Source organism: Phoenix dactylifera, unplaced genomic scaffold (assembly GCF_009389715.1).
Source record: "Phoenix dactylifera cultivar Barhee BC4 unplaced genomic scaffold, palm_55x_up_171113_PBpolish2nd_filt_p 000340F, whole genome shotgun sequence".
NCBI classification, from domain to species: Eukaryota; Viridiplantae; Streptophyta; class Magnoliopsida; order Arecales; family Arecaceae; genus Phoenix; species Phoenix dactylifera.
The window spans coordinates 523,158-535,270 of record NW_024067800.1 but is presented as its reverse complement, the minus strand read 5'-3'; the positions used below and the strand labels follow the sequence as shown (position 1 = coordinate 535,270).

Here is a 12,113-nt window from a genome sequence, read left to right as displayed (position 1 = left end):
CTGAAGAACAAGAAAGGTAACACACCTTCAGAAGCTATAGACTTGCTCATAATTGAAACTAATCTAACGGTTTCTTCTACTTCTAGTTGGGTTATAGATTCTGGTTCTAGTGCTCATTTGTGCACTACCATGCAGGGTCTAAAGGAAAGTAGAAGGCTGACGGAAGGTGCGGTAACCCTTCGGGTTGGCAATGGGGCAAAAGTTGCTGTTGTGGCTGTGGGCACCTACCATCTGCGACTACCGTCTGGTTTTAGTTTATTACTTAGAGACTGTTATTATGTACCTGCTGCTAGCAGAAATTTGATTTCTATTTCATGTCTAGCACAGGAAGGTCATGTTTTTACATTTGACAAAGACTGCTGTTCTATTTATTTCAGAAATAAAATAGTCGCACGTGGTTTTATGATTGACAGTCTCTATCATTTGCATATGGATGTATCTGTAAATATGTCTGAGCAAGAAGTGAGTGCCAAAGGATCCAAAAGATCCAAGGATGAGATAAACCAAAAATATTTGTGGCACCTCAGACTTGGCCATACTGGAGAGGACAGAATGAACAAAATGGATAGAGATGGGCTTCTCGGCTCATTGACTTCCGAGTCATATCCAGTTTGCAAGTCCTGTCTTCAAGGAAAAATAGCTAGATTGCCCTTTGTAGGACATGGGGAGAGGACCACTGAAATACTTACCCTAGTACATACAGATGTATGTGGCCCATTCGATGTGCTAGCCAGGAGACGTTATTCGTACTTTATTACCTTTACCGATGATTATTCACGGTATGGGTATGTGAATCTTATGAGACACAAATCTGAATCTTTTGAAAAGTTCAAAGAGTTCAGAAATAAAGTAGAAAAACAAACTGGAAAACCTCTTAAGGCTCTTAGATCAGATCGAGGAGGAGAATACCTTCGTGGAGAATTCCGGGACTATCTCAAGGACAATGGCATAGTCTCACAATGGACTCCTCCGGGTACACCTCAACTCAACAGGATGTCAGAGAGGAGGAATCAGACTCTATTGGATATGGTCAGGTCCATGATGAGCTTCACTGATTTACCTATGTTTCTTTGGGGAGATGCCTTACTTACCGCAGTATATCTATTGAATAGAGTTCCCTCTAAATCCGTTCCTACCACACCGTATGAGATATGGCATGGTAAAAAACCAAGTCTTGGTCATCTCAAGATTTGGGGATGTCCGACCCACGTCAAAAGACTACAGGCGGACAAACTAGAGGCTAGGACCATAAGTGCTCGTTTTATAGGATATCCTAAAGAGTCATTAGGATACAATTTTTACGTCTCAGAGGATCACAATGTGTTTGTGAGCCGTCATGCCATCTTCTTGGAAAACTAGTTTATTCTTGATAGAGGCAGTGGAAGGAAAATTGAGCTTAAAGGAAAAGTCTCTGAAAAGCAACGAGTCATGGATCCTATCGAACCTATTCATACAGAGCCAGTACACGATGTCCCTCAACCACCTCGCAGATCTAGTAGGGTCTCCCATCCTCCCGATAGATACTTAGGTATACTAGAAGAGGATACCGAGGAAATGTTCCTAGTGGGAGATAGGGATCACACACAAGATCCCAAAACCTACGTCGAGGCAATATCTGATATCGATTCCGAGAAATGGTTGGAAGCTATGAAGTCAGAGTTAGACTCCATGCATTCCAACCAAGTCTGGACCCTAGTAGATCCACCAGAAGGTATTGTACCTATTGGATGTAAATGGATTTACAAAAAGAAAATAGGTTCGGATGGAAAGGTAGAGACCTTTAAGGCAAGGCTGGTAGCGAAAAGGTATAGTCAACGCGAAGGTATTGACTATCAGGAGACCTTTTCACCTGTAGCCATGCTGAAATCCATCCGAACATTGCTTGCCATTGCAGTATTTCATGATTATGAAATCTGGCAGATGGATGTGAAAACTGCTTTTCTGAATGGATATCTTGATGGAGATATTTATATGGAACAGCCTTTGGGTTTCACTTCCAGTGATGGAGATCGCAAGGTCTGCAAGCTGCAAAGGTCCATCTATGGACTAAAGCAAGCATCTCGGAGTTGGAACACTCGTTTCGATGACGCAATCAAAACGTTTGATTTCATCAAAAACGAAGAGAAACCGTGTGTTTACAAAAAGGTTAGTGGGAGTGCTGTCGTGTTTCTCGTACTGTACGTGGACGACATCCTCCTGATAGGGAATGATATTTTCATGCTAACCTCGGTCAAGGTCTGGTTGTCAAAAGAGTTCTCCATGAAAGACCTTGGGGAAGCATCCTATATTTTGGGAATAAAGGTCTATAGAGTTAGATCTAAAAGGATGCTTGGCCTATCACAGAAGATGTACATAGAGGAAGTGATGAAAAGGTTCAGCATGGAAAACTCTAAAAGGGGTCTCTTACCCCTAAGGCATGGAATTCATCTCTCCAAGAAGATGTGCCCTAACACATCTGAAGAGATTCAACGCATGAGCAAGATCCCCTATGCATTAGCAATAGGGAGCCTTATGTATGCCATGCTATGTACACGACCTGATATAGCCCTTGCTGTGAGTGTCACAAGCAGATATCAGTCGAATCCAGGTGAAGAACACTGGACAGCTGTGAAGAATATTCTTAAGTACTTAAGAAGAACTAAAGATTTATTCTTAGTTTTTGGAGGATCATCAGAGTTAAAGGTAGAAGGGTACACAGATTCAGACTTCATGACTGATGTCGATGATAGGAAGTCAACATCTGGATATGTGTTCTTGTGCAATGGTGGTATGGTGAATTGGAAGAGTTCTAAACAACCGATCATTGCTGACTCTACTATGGAAGCTGAATACATCGCCGCCTCTGAAGCTGCTAAGGAAGGCTTCTGGTTTAAGAAATTCATTGCAGAATTGGATGTAATGACATCAGATGCCATAACACTCTACTGCGATAATAATGGTGCCATAGCTCTTGCTAAGGAACCAAGGTCTCATCAGAAGTCCAAGCATATAGAGCGGCGCTTCCACCTCATACGCGACTATGTTGAGAATAAGTATGTCGAGGTGCAAAAAGTAGACTCCGCGGACAATGTGGCAGACCCGTTCACTAAGCAGTTAAGTCAACAAAAGACTGAAGCCCACCTTGAGAAGATGGGACTCAGATATATGACTGATTGGCTTTAGTGCAAGTGGGAGATTGTTAGATGTATGCCCTAGAAGCCAATTTTGGCTGACACATTATTAATTCTAGGGACATAATTTTGTACTTGACTATTTATTATTGAATAAATAAAGGCATCTTTCTATTCATATTATTTATGTGTCTATGAATCGTCCAAGAATTAATAAGATGATGATGCGTATTCTTAAGAGTTAAGAATTTGAGCCATGCATCATTGGTGATTAATTTCTGAATGCTCCTGATTAATGGATCATCACAAGGACGGTGATCGATCCGATTAGTGCACACATTGCTTTCCTTATGGATGGACGAGACTCGAGTCCACAGTGTGGCGACACTGAAGTAATAGTGCAGGTGCTTGTTAGAGAACAAGGGTACTGAGCGTGACCAACACAAAAAGTCACTTGGATGTCTATCCACTCGTCAGTGACTTGCTTGATGTTGCAGTAGTGTGACTAGTCCTTTGACCTACGATGCTTCGGCTACTCACAGTGAGGTTATTGTAGTTTGACTGCATAAATACATGGTCTCTAGCCATATGGGTCCATGCAGTGTAGATTGGCTGCAGTAGGTTCACTGTAGGAGTAGGGTATGCATCTACAAGGAATCTATCGACCTTGATAGAAAAGGAGAGATCCTATGTGATTTATAAGACTGAGTTCGTAAGACCTCGGCCGGGGCAGATTGCATAGTGGAGAAAGAGTTTTCCACTCTCGAACTTAAGTCGAATAAATCTTGACATATGACAGACGAAGGGGTTTGACGAGTTATCCATGACCTCCATCCTGTAGGGATCCACGATAGAAGGACTGTATCACATGATAACTGCACCTAGAGGTTCATCATTCTATTCTGCTAGGTAGCCACTACATGCTGCTAGGTGTCACTAGTGGATGGTGGGACTCATAGGGATTATCTTGATGATCGATAAACCCTAATGAGTAGAGTTGGAATCGTTCCGACCCATTGAGTTTTCAATGATATTGTGATAGAGATCACAATATATCTCACTACCAGTCATAGTAGAACCTATGGGGTCACACACACTAGAGGCATTGACCGATCCGATGGTTGAATCGTGATTAGGAATCCCAAGTAATCAATTCGATTGATAATAAGTTGAAGAAGGAACAAAGGGAATTGATTAATTGGACTTAAAACAAGAGTCCTACTTGGAGTAGGATTCGTAGAGTCCTAATTGGATTAGGACTAGGAATCCTACTTGGACTGGGATTCCTACTTGGACTGGGAATCCTATTTGGAGTAGGACTAGGATTCCTACTTGGAGTAGGATTCCTATAATCCTAATTAGATTAGGAGTTTTGAATTAAATTTGGATTCCTACTTGGAGTAGGATTCCTAGAGTCCTAATCGGATTAGGACTTCGAATTCAAATTAGAGTCCTAATTGGATTAGGACTAGAATTAAACAAGTCCTAATTGGATTAGGATTTCTTAAGTCTCAATTAATTATTAATCCAATGAATCAAGATGACTCCTAATTAGATTAGGATTGAAGAGTTCAATTGAGTCATGGTTCATTCAAGTTCTAATTGGATTAGGACTAGCATAGATTGAACCCAATTGATTCATGATTTGGACTAAACCAAATAGGAGCCCTAGATGCCTTCAAAAGGCTTTGAAAGGAGGTGCCCTAATGATATGTGAAGCCCTCCTCCTCTCCAACTCGTGGCCACCCTTCTCCCCTCTTGGTTTCAGCCGCCATCAGCAAAAAGGTGAGAAGAAGAAAGCTTGGCGGCAGCCTCCTCCCTCCTCCTTTGCTTCATCCAATGCAGGGGAAAGAAAAGGGCTGCAAGGTGCTTTGATTCTTCTTCAAGATCCCTCCTTCTTCTTCCTCCTCCCAAGCACAATCAAGAGTTGATTGAAAGGGAGGTGATCAGCCATCAAAAACATATCTCTGCAAGGGAGCTAGCACCCCAGGGAGATTGGAACGTTTGGATCGGTTTCTGCTTCGTGTGGATACCCGTAGAGGCCGGGCACTTGAACGGCTTCAAGCGAACCTTCATCCAAAAACCACGATCATCAGTTTGCGGTGATCATCTACCCACACAAGGTGAAGATCTGATCTTCTAATGTTATTTAAAAGTTTTTAATCCTTATCTATCTACGAACGGTTTTTAAACAACGTTCATGCGATGAACGGTTGATCCCGCGCATGCCTCTTCCGCTGCATCTGAATTTTTTTGAATTTTCTGCGGCATGGGCGGGTTCCCAACAACCACACTGTGGACTCAAGTCTCGTTCATCCAAAAAAAAAGCAATGGGTGCACTGATCTCATCGGATCGATCACCGTCCTCGTGATGATCCATCGATCAGGAGCATTTAGAAATTAATCACCAATGATACATGGCTCAAATTCTCAACTCTTGAGAATATGCATCATCATCTTATTAATTCTTTGGACGATTCAGAGACACATAAACAATATGAATGAAAAAGATATCTTTTATTTATTTAATAATAAATAGTCAAGTACAAAATTATGTCCTAGAATTAATAATGTGTCAGCCAGATTGGCTTCTAGGGCATACATCTAACAAGGAGATGGTAGGAGCACCAGGATCTTTGAATTTCGGAGGGGTGTTGTATTGGAGAATAGAACTCACTTGCTCTGTTAGGAAGACCTTTTTAGGCATATGTGTTTTAGATTTTCGCTTTTGGGTACAAAGGTCTTTGTGAAATTTGGCATAGGAGGGAACTTGTCTAATAGCATCAAGAAGCGGAAGGTTGATTTTGACTTGTTTGAAAACCTCCGTTATCTCCTCTAGTGAAGTTTTCTTTTTGCCAAAGGGAGAGGGTGAATTAAGAGCTTCAGAAAATGGAGCCTTTGGGATGTAAGTTTTGGCAGAAGGTGGACTCGCTGAAGAAGAAGAAGAAGAAGAAGGTTTTAGATTTTCATTTGACACATTTCTATCCTCTTCTTCACCTTCCTTATTGTTATCCTCCCCAATCTTATTGTCTACTACATGTCCACTCCTTAGGGTAGTCAAAGCATTGGCTTATTCATGATAAATTGTATTTAGTTGATTTTCTTGAGCCATGTATTGTCCCCTAGGATTACTTAGTGGTTGGCTTGGAAGCTTTCCTTTCTCTCGCTTGTTCAGTGCATTAGCTAGTTGCCCTATTTGGGATTCTAGCTTGGCGATGGATTGCGTGTGAGAGTGCACCAATTATGTAATGCTTTCCAAACCTTGAAAGACGGTCAACACTTTCTCCTCAAAGGCTGTGTTTCTTTGGGGGTGGAGGAGGATTGTGTTGAAATTGAGTCGAGGGACGGTAGGGATGAATATTTTGTGGATTTTGAAAATTCTAAGGGTTTTAAAAATTTTGAGAGTAGGGTTGGGCAGTATTCGAAGCTTGCTGCTTTCAAGAAAAGTTTGGATGATTCCGCCATCCCGGGTTATATGTATTGAAAAATGGGTCATTACCCGGTCTGGGCTGTGTTTGAGCAGCGTTGATGTGTTCTTGCATGAGTTCGGAGAATTGGGGTACTGAGGGGCACTCATGAATAGGGTGGAATGGGCTAGAACAGATAGCACACACTTGTGCTTGGAAAGAGCTAACGACATGTTCTCATATCATCAGTTGGTCAATCTTATGGGACAATGCATCTACCTTGCTAGACAGGTCCATAGAATGACTTATTTCACAAATGGTTCCTTTTCTTTGAGAACTCGGGGGTGCTTGACGAGAACATGAAGCATGGTGGAGGGAGTTTTCATTGAGATTTTCAAATAATTCCCATGCTTTATGCTCATTTTTAAGCATGAAAGTTCCCTTGCATGCGGCATCGATCATCTGACGGTTTCGTTCAGTCAATCCATCATAGAAACATTGCACTAGCTGCCATTTAGGTATTTGATGATGTGGGCATTTACGGATTAGGTCCTGAAATCTTTCTCAAGTTTCATGAAATTGTTCTCCCTCAGTTTGGGAGAAGCTTGTGATGACATGTCTAAACTGGTTCGTTCTTCCTATGGAAAAGTATTTTTTAAGAAATTCTTGTTGCATTTGATCTCAGGAATGAATTGAATTAGCTTCTAAAGAATTTAGCCATTGCTTGGCTCTATCCTTAAGGGAGAAGGAGAATAATCTAAGTTTCAAAGCATCATCAGTGAAGTTCTGAATCTTGACAGTGGTGCAAATCTTAAGAAATTCATCTAGGTGTTTATATGGATCTTCGTTGGTGAGCCCATAAAAAGATGGGAGCATTTGGATCACACTAGACTTTATTTCATAATGTACAGTTGCTACCTCAGGTAATCGAATGCAAGATGGGGAATTGTAAATGGTGGGAGTAAAGTACTCTCTCAGGAGTTTGGGTTGTTCTTCAGCCATCTCAGGAGGTCGGGATGATTCTAATGTTTTGATCTTAGCTCGAATATTCTTAAGGGTCCGTTCTATTTCAGGGTCAAAAGCTAATAGGTCACGCACTCTAGAACGACTCTCTTGCATAAACTAGTACTTGATCAGTCAAGCATGCAATAAAAGAAAAACACATCAAATCCTTGTATTTGCCCTAAAATCACTAGACAGCTCCTAACTGGTTTGAAAAGGGCACCTAAGCCTCCAATCCGGTCTAATGAACTGAGTTGACTAGGTAAGCTCCCAGGTAAGTGGGGGGGTCACGATGCGTTGCAAAGGTCCCACTTAAAAACCACTTGCCTCGAACAGATGAACTGTCTTCCTTATAGGGACAAAACTTGCCTAGACATCAACTGAGCCACAAAACAAAATTGGTGCAACTTTCGGTGATCTTCGTCCTATTGAGCTCGAATGTCCCTAGGGGCCAACGTCTAATTAATTTTAATTAAGGTGATAGCTATGTGAGAATTGATTCACCTAATTTGGGCAAGAATCTGATGATAAAATCCAGTTCTTATCTTGTTGGGGTGATTGCCCTTACTATGTGCGGATTAATTGCTGTGTCAAGCATGCATTCACACTTTTGCTGAAATTAAAATCAAACAATCACCACAAAATTTCAAGTTAAATGGGAATCAATTTAAATAAGAAAAGTTTAGAGGTTACCAAAGGAAATTTTTCCAGCAATTTTTTTTATTATTATTTTTATTTTATTTTGGCAAACCTCTACAGCATTTCTTTTCCAGCAGTTTTCTTTTTGATCGTCCCAGATTTCCTCTTCAATTCCTGATCAAATAATACCTAGAGAAAAATCAAAAATTAGTAAGAGAGAAAAAAAAAGATAAGAAAAGTAACAAAAATAGAAAATATTTTTATTTATTTTAGATATATATATATATATTGAAAGTTTTTTAATGAAAAAAACAACTATGCTAGCAATCCCCGGCAACGGCGCCAAAAATTGATAGTCAACTTTAAAGACCACGCAAGAGCACGTATCTGGTAGGATAGTGATTACGGGTATCGATCCACAGGGATTGGGGTACAGTTATTTTCTTAAAAAAAATATTTAAAAGAAAAAGTTTGTGAAGAAAATTAAAATAAGAAATTTAATAAAAAAATGTAATTAAAATGATATCAGTTTGGGGGAACCTAGGGCAAGGAATTCACCACTAACATCGGAATAAAGATTAATTGTATTTTAATTCATTCTTGGATTAACATGCAAATTGGCTACAAGCCTAATAAGCATTCAAAGAAAATCTCACAAAAGTAATTTAGGAATATCCATGTCTACCCTAAACTAATGTGGCGGGACACTACATCTTTTCTAAGCATGGGTGATCTTTTATTAACTTAGTGATCATGAAGAACAGTTGTATAAACATCATACTTAAAATCACAGAAATTAAATATGAGATGAAATAAAATATTCATTAAGAACAAAATAAAGTTTATACAACTCCAAGAATAGAAATTAAAAATACAAAACCCTTGGCCCTTTGTTAGGGCTGCATCCAGCCCTAGAGAAGAGCTCAGCCTTCCATGGAGTCGTGGGCGACAGCAGCAGTGGTACAGCAGCGGGCTCCCATTTTTTCCTTCTCTTCCTTCGGCGACTCCCCTCTTATCATTTCATTTCTTTTTTTTTCTTCGTGGGAAGTAATTCCCAGAATACCCAAACTACTCTCTCACTTTATTCTTGTGGGAACTTAACCTGAGAAGAGCCTGATGGGATCAACATCGGTGGGGAAGAAGAGGAATGCCCCTCTCTGTTCCTTTCCTTGGCCTTTTATAGGCTGCGTACTTCCCATCTCCTCCCCTATGGCTGATCCGAATGGGTGGATAAGGCATAAGCTGATCCGGAAGTTGGAAGAGGTTAAGCTGGGAGTTGATCGCAAAGGGGAGATGCGTGATCTGTAGACGGCTGGATGTGAAGGAAGCAGAGACGTGGACGTTGATCGTAGAGGAGGGAAGTTTGGGATGCTGAGAACGGACGCCTGGATTAAAGGAAGATGAAGCTAATCCGGACGCTAGGAAGCTTGGTCTTCGCTGTTTGCTGGATGGATTACGCTAAGTAACTGAAGCGGAGATGCATGGCCGCATGATTTGCTGGGATTGGAACGTATTCTGTGGATAATGGACTCAATCCGGAATGAGAGGAAGCGTGGATATGGCTGTGATGTGGAGCAGGGGATGCTTGGAGTTGAGCAGCTGGACACAGAAATGATGTGCACGACTGAGATGAAGATGCCGGAAGAAGTGGACGGGCTTAGAAGATTGTTTGCTTAGCATGTATCGCGGGAGGAAGCTGGACGAAGATCAATCCAGAACATAGTGAAGTTTGGGAATCGGCTGAAGCGTAGAAGCGGGGGATAAGCTTGGATTTGCTGGGATTGGAGTGGCTAATTGCAAATGGGATGAAGGCTGGACAACTATGGATAACGTGGGATGAAAATGGAGTTGATCCGGAATAAGAGGATCTGAGAGGATCAAAGCTAATCCGGAGGACTCCTTCGGCTGGGAATAGGGGAGCTGGGATGTTGGGATCTCGGCTAAAGAAGGGGCTTTGTTCGGACGATGGAAGGTTGGATTCGAAGAGCATGGGAATTCGGCTGTGATGTGGGATGATCTTGGGATGCTAGGATCTAGCGGAAGAAGCTGGATTTTTGAATCCATCCCGTGGATCATGCGGGAGGTTTTGTTTTGAAACTAATCTAGACTTGGTTCTAGATGGTTGTCGTGAATGCAGGGGAGCTGGGAATGATTTGGTTTTGAGGTTTTTATTCAGCTGGGAACAGGCCAACGGCTCTGTTCTTTGGACGTGGAGGTTTGGTTTTGTTCATGGGATACAGGAGATCTTTGGAACGGTGAGAGTGATGCTGGATTTGGTGGGAGGTGAAGGTTGGATTTGGAATGGGATACGGGAGCTAGGAGTTTGAACGAGATGTGAGGAGTGGATGGAGCTTTGGGATCCATGCAACTACGATGGTATGCTTTGAGATCTGAGAGACAAATAATTGAAGGAATTTATTATTTTTGAGATTAAAATAGGAGAATTGGATCATGTGGAAAAAGAGTTGGAACAAGTGGGAAGAAATTTAGGTGAACTTGTAAAGAGTCAGAAATTAATAGAAAGCACTGGGTTTTGAAGAAGAGTTCTTGGAGTCGACTCTGGAGGATGAAATGATGTAGTGTCAGTTTAGGCTTTACCTAATTAAGCTTGACTCGACCTGCATACATTAAACTTAATCAGTAAATAAATAAGTAAAACTCAAATTACCTTTAATAATTTATTAAAATGCAATGATGAAGGTAACACAATTTTTTTTAGTTGAATTTACAAAATATTTGAATTAAAATAATGATAAGTGCTATGAATAAGATATTAATTTATGCATTATTTAGCACTTATCACTACCGGCCAGGGCGCCAGCTCGAACGCCCGATCAGACACTACCCATTGAAATCTTGGAAGTGCGAGGCGACCCCCAAAAAGGACGGGTAGAACCTGGTGAGCTTCTTACCCAGATTTTTTTACAAGAAAATTGCCCAGAGCTAACTGTGCAGGTCAGCTCTGGCCTGAGCTTCCTTGAAAGAAACCACCTGATCGAGTTCCTTCGGTCCAATATGGACGTCTTTGCCTGGTCGCCTACTGACATGCTTGGAATAGACCCTGAGGTCATGCTTCACCGACTCCAGTTGAAACCGACCTGCAAACCCGTGCAGCAGAAGAAACGGAGCTCCGCCCTAGAACGACAACGAGCAGCGGCCGAGAAAGTGGACAAACTTCTTGAGGCCGGCTTCATCCGGGAGGTCTTCTATCCAAACTGGCTCGCCAACGTGGTCCTCATGAAGAAAGCCAACGGGAAGTCGCGCATGTGCGTGGACTACACCGACTTGAGCAGAGCCTGCCCAAAGGACAGTTTTCCACTCTCCAGCATCGACCAGCTTGTGGACTCTACCTCGGGACACCAGTTACTGACATTCATGGATGCCTTCTCGGGATACAATCAAATCCGAATGGCGCCAGAAGACGAGGAGAAGATGGCTTTCATCACCGACAGGGGCACTTACTGCTATAAAGTGATGCCTTTCGGGTTGAAAAATGCCGGAGCTACATACCAGAGGCTGGTTAGCCAGGTTTTCAAAAACCAAATAGGCCGAAACATGGAGGTCTATGTGAATGACATGCTGGTGAAGAGCCAGACAGCAGAGGACCATGTGGCTGACCTCAACGAGACATTCTCCAAACTCAGGAAGTATCGGATGAAGCTCAACCCTGCCAAGTGCGCGTTCGGAGTCACCTCGGGCAAATTTTTTGGGTTCATGGTAATCCAACGGGGAATCGAAGCAAACCCTGAGAAGATTCGAGTACTACAAGAGATGGCATCCCCAAAGACGGTCAAGGATGTATAGCGGCTCACCGGGCGAATTGCGGCCCTAGGAAGGTTCGTTTCCAGGTCTGCCGAGCGGTGCCTCCCCTTCTTCAAAATTCTCAAGTGACCGAAAGACTTCTTATGGTCGAAAGAATGTCGGCAGGCCTTTGAGGAGCTTAAGCACCTCCTTG

At 42.1% G+C, this 12,113-nt stretch overlaps 1 non-coding gene across 1 annotated transcript; it reads left to right on the top strand.

Moving 5' to 3' along the window:
• The first annotated feature begins 7,037 nt into the window (after window positions 1-7,037).
• On the top strand, window positions 7,038-7,143 carry LOC120105667. Its single transcript, XR_005508011.1, has one exon. It is a non-coding gene; the product is annotated as a small nucleolar RNA R71 (small nucleolar RNA).
• The last annotated feature ends 4,970 nt before the right edge of the window (window positions 7,144-12,113 follow it).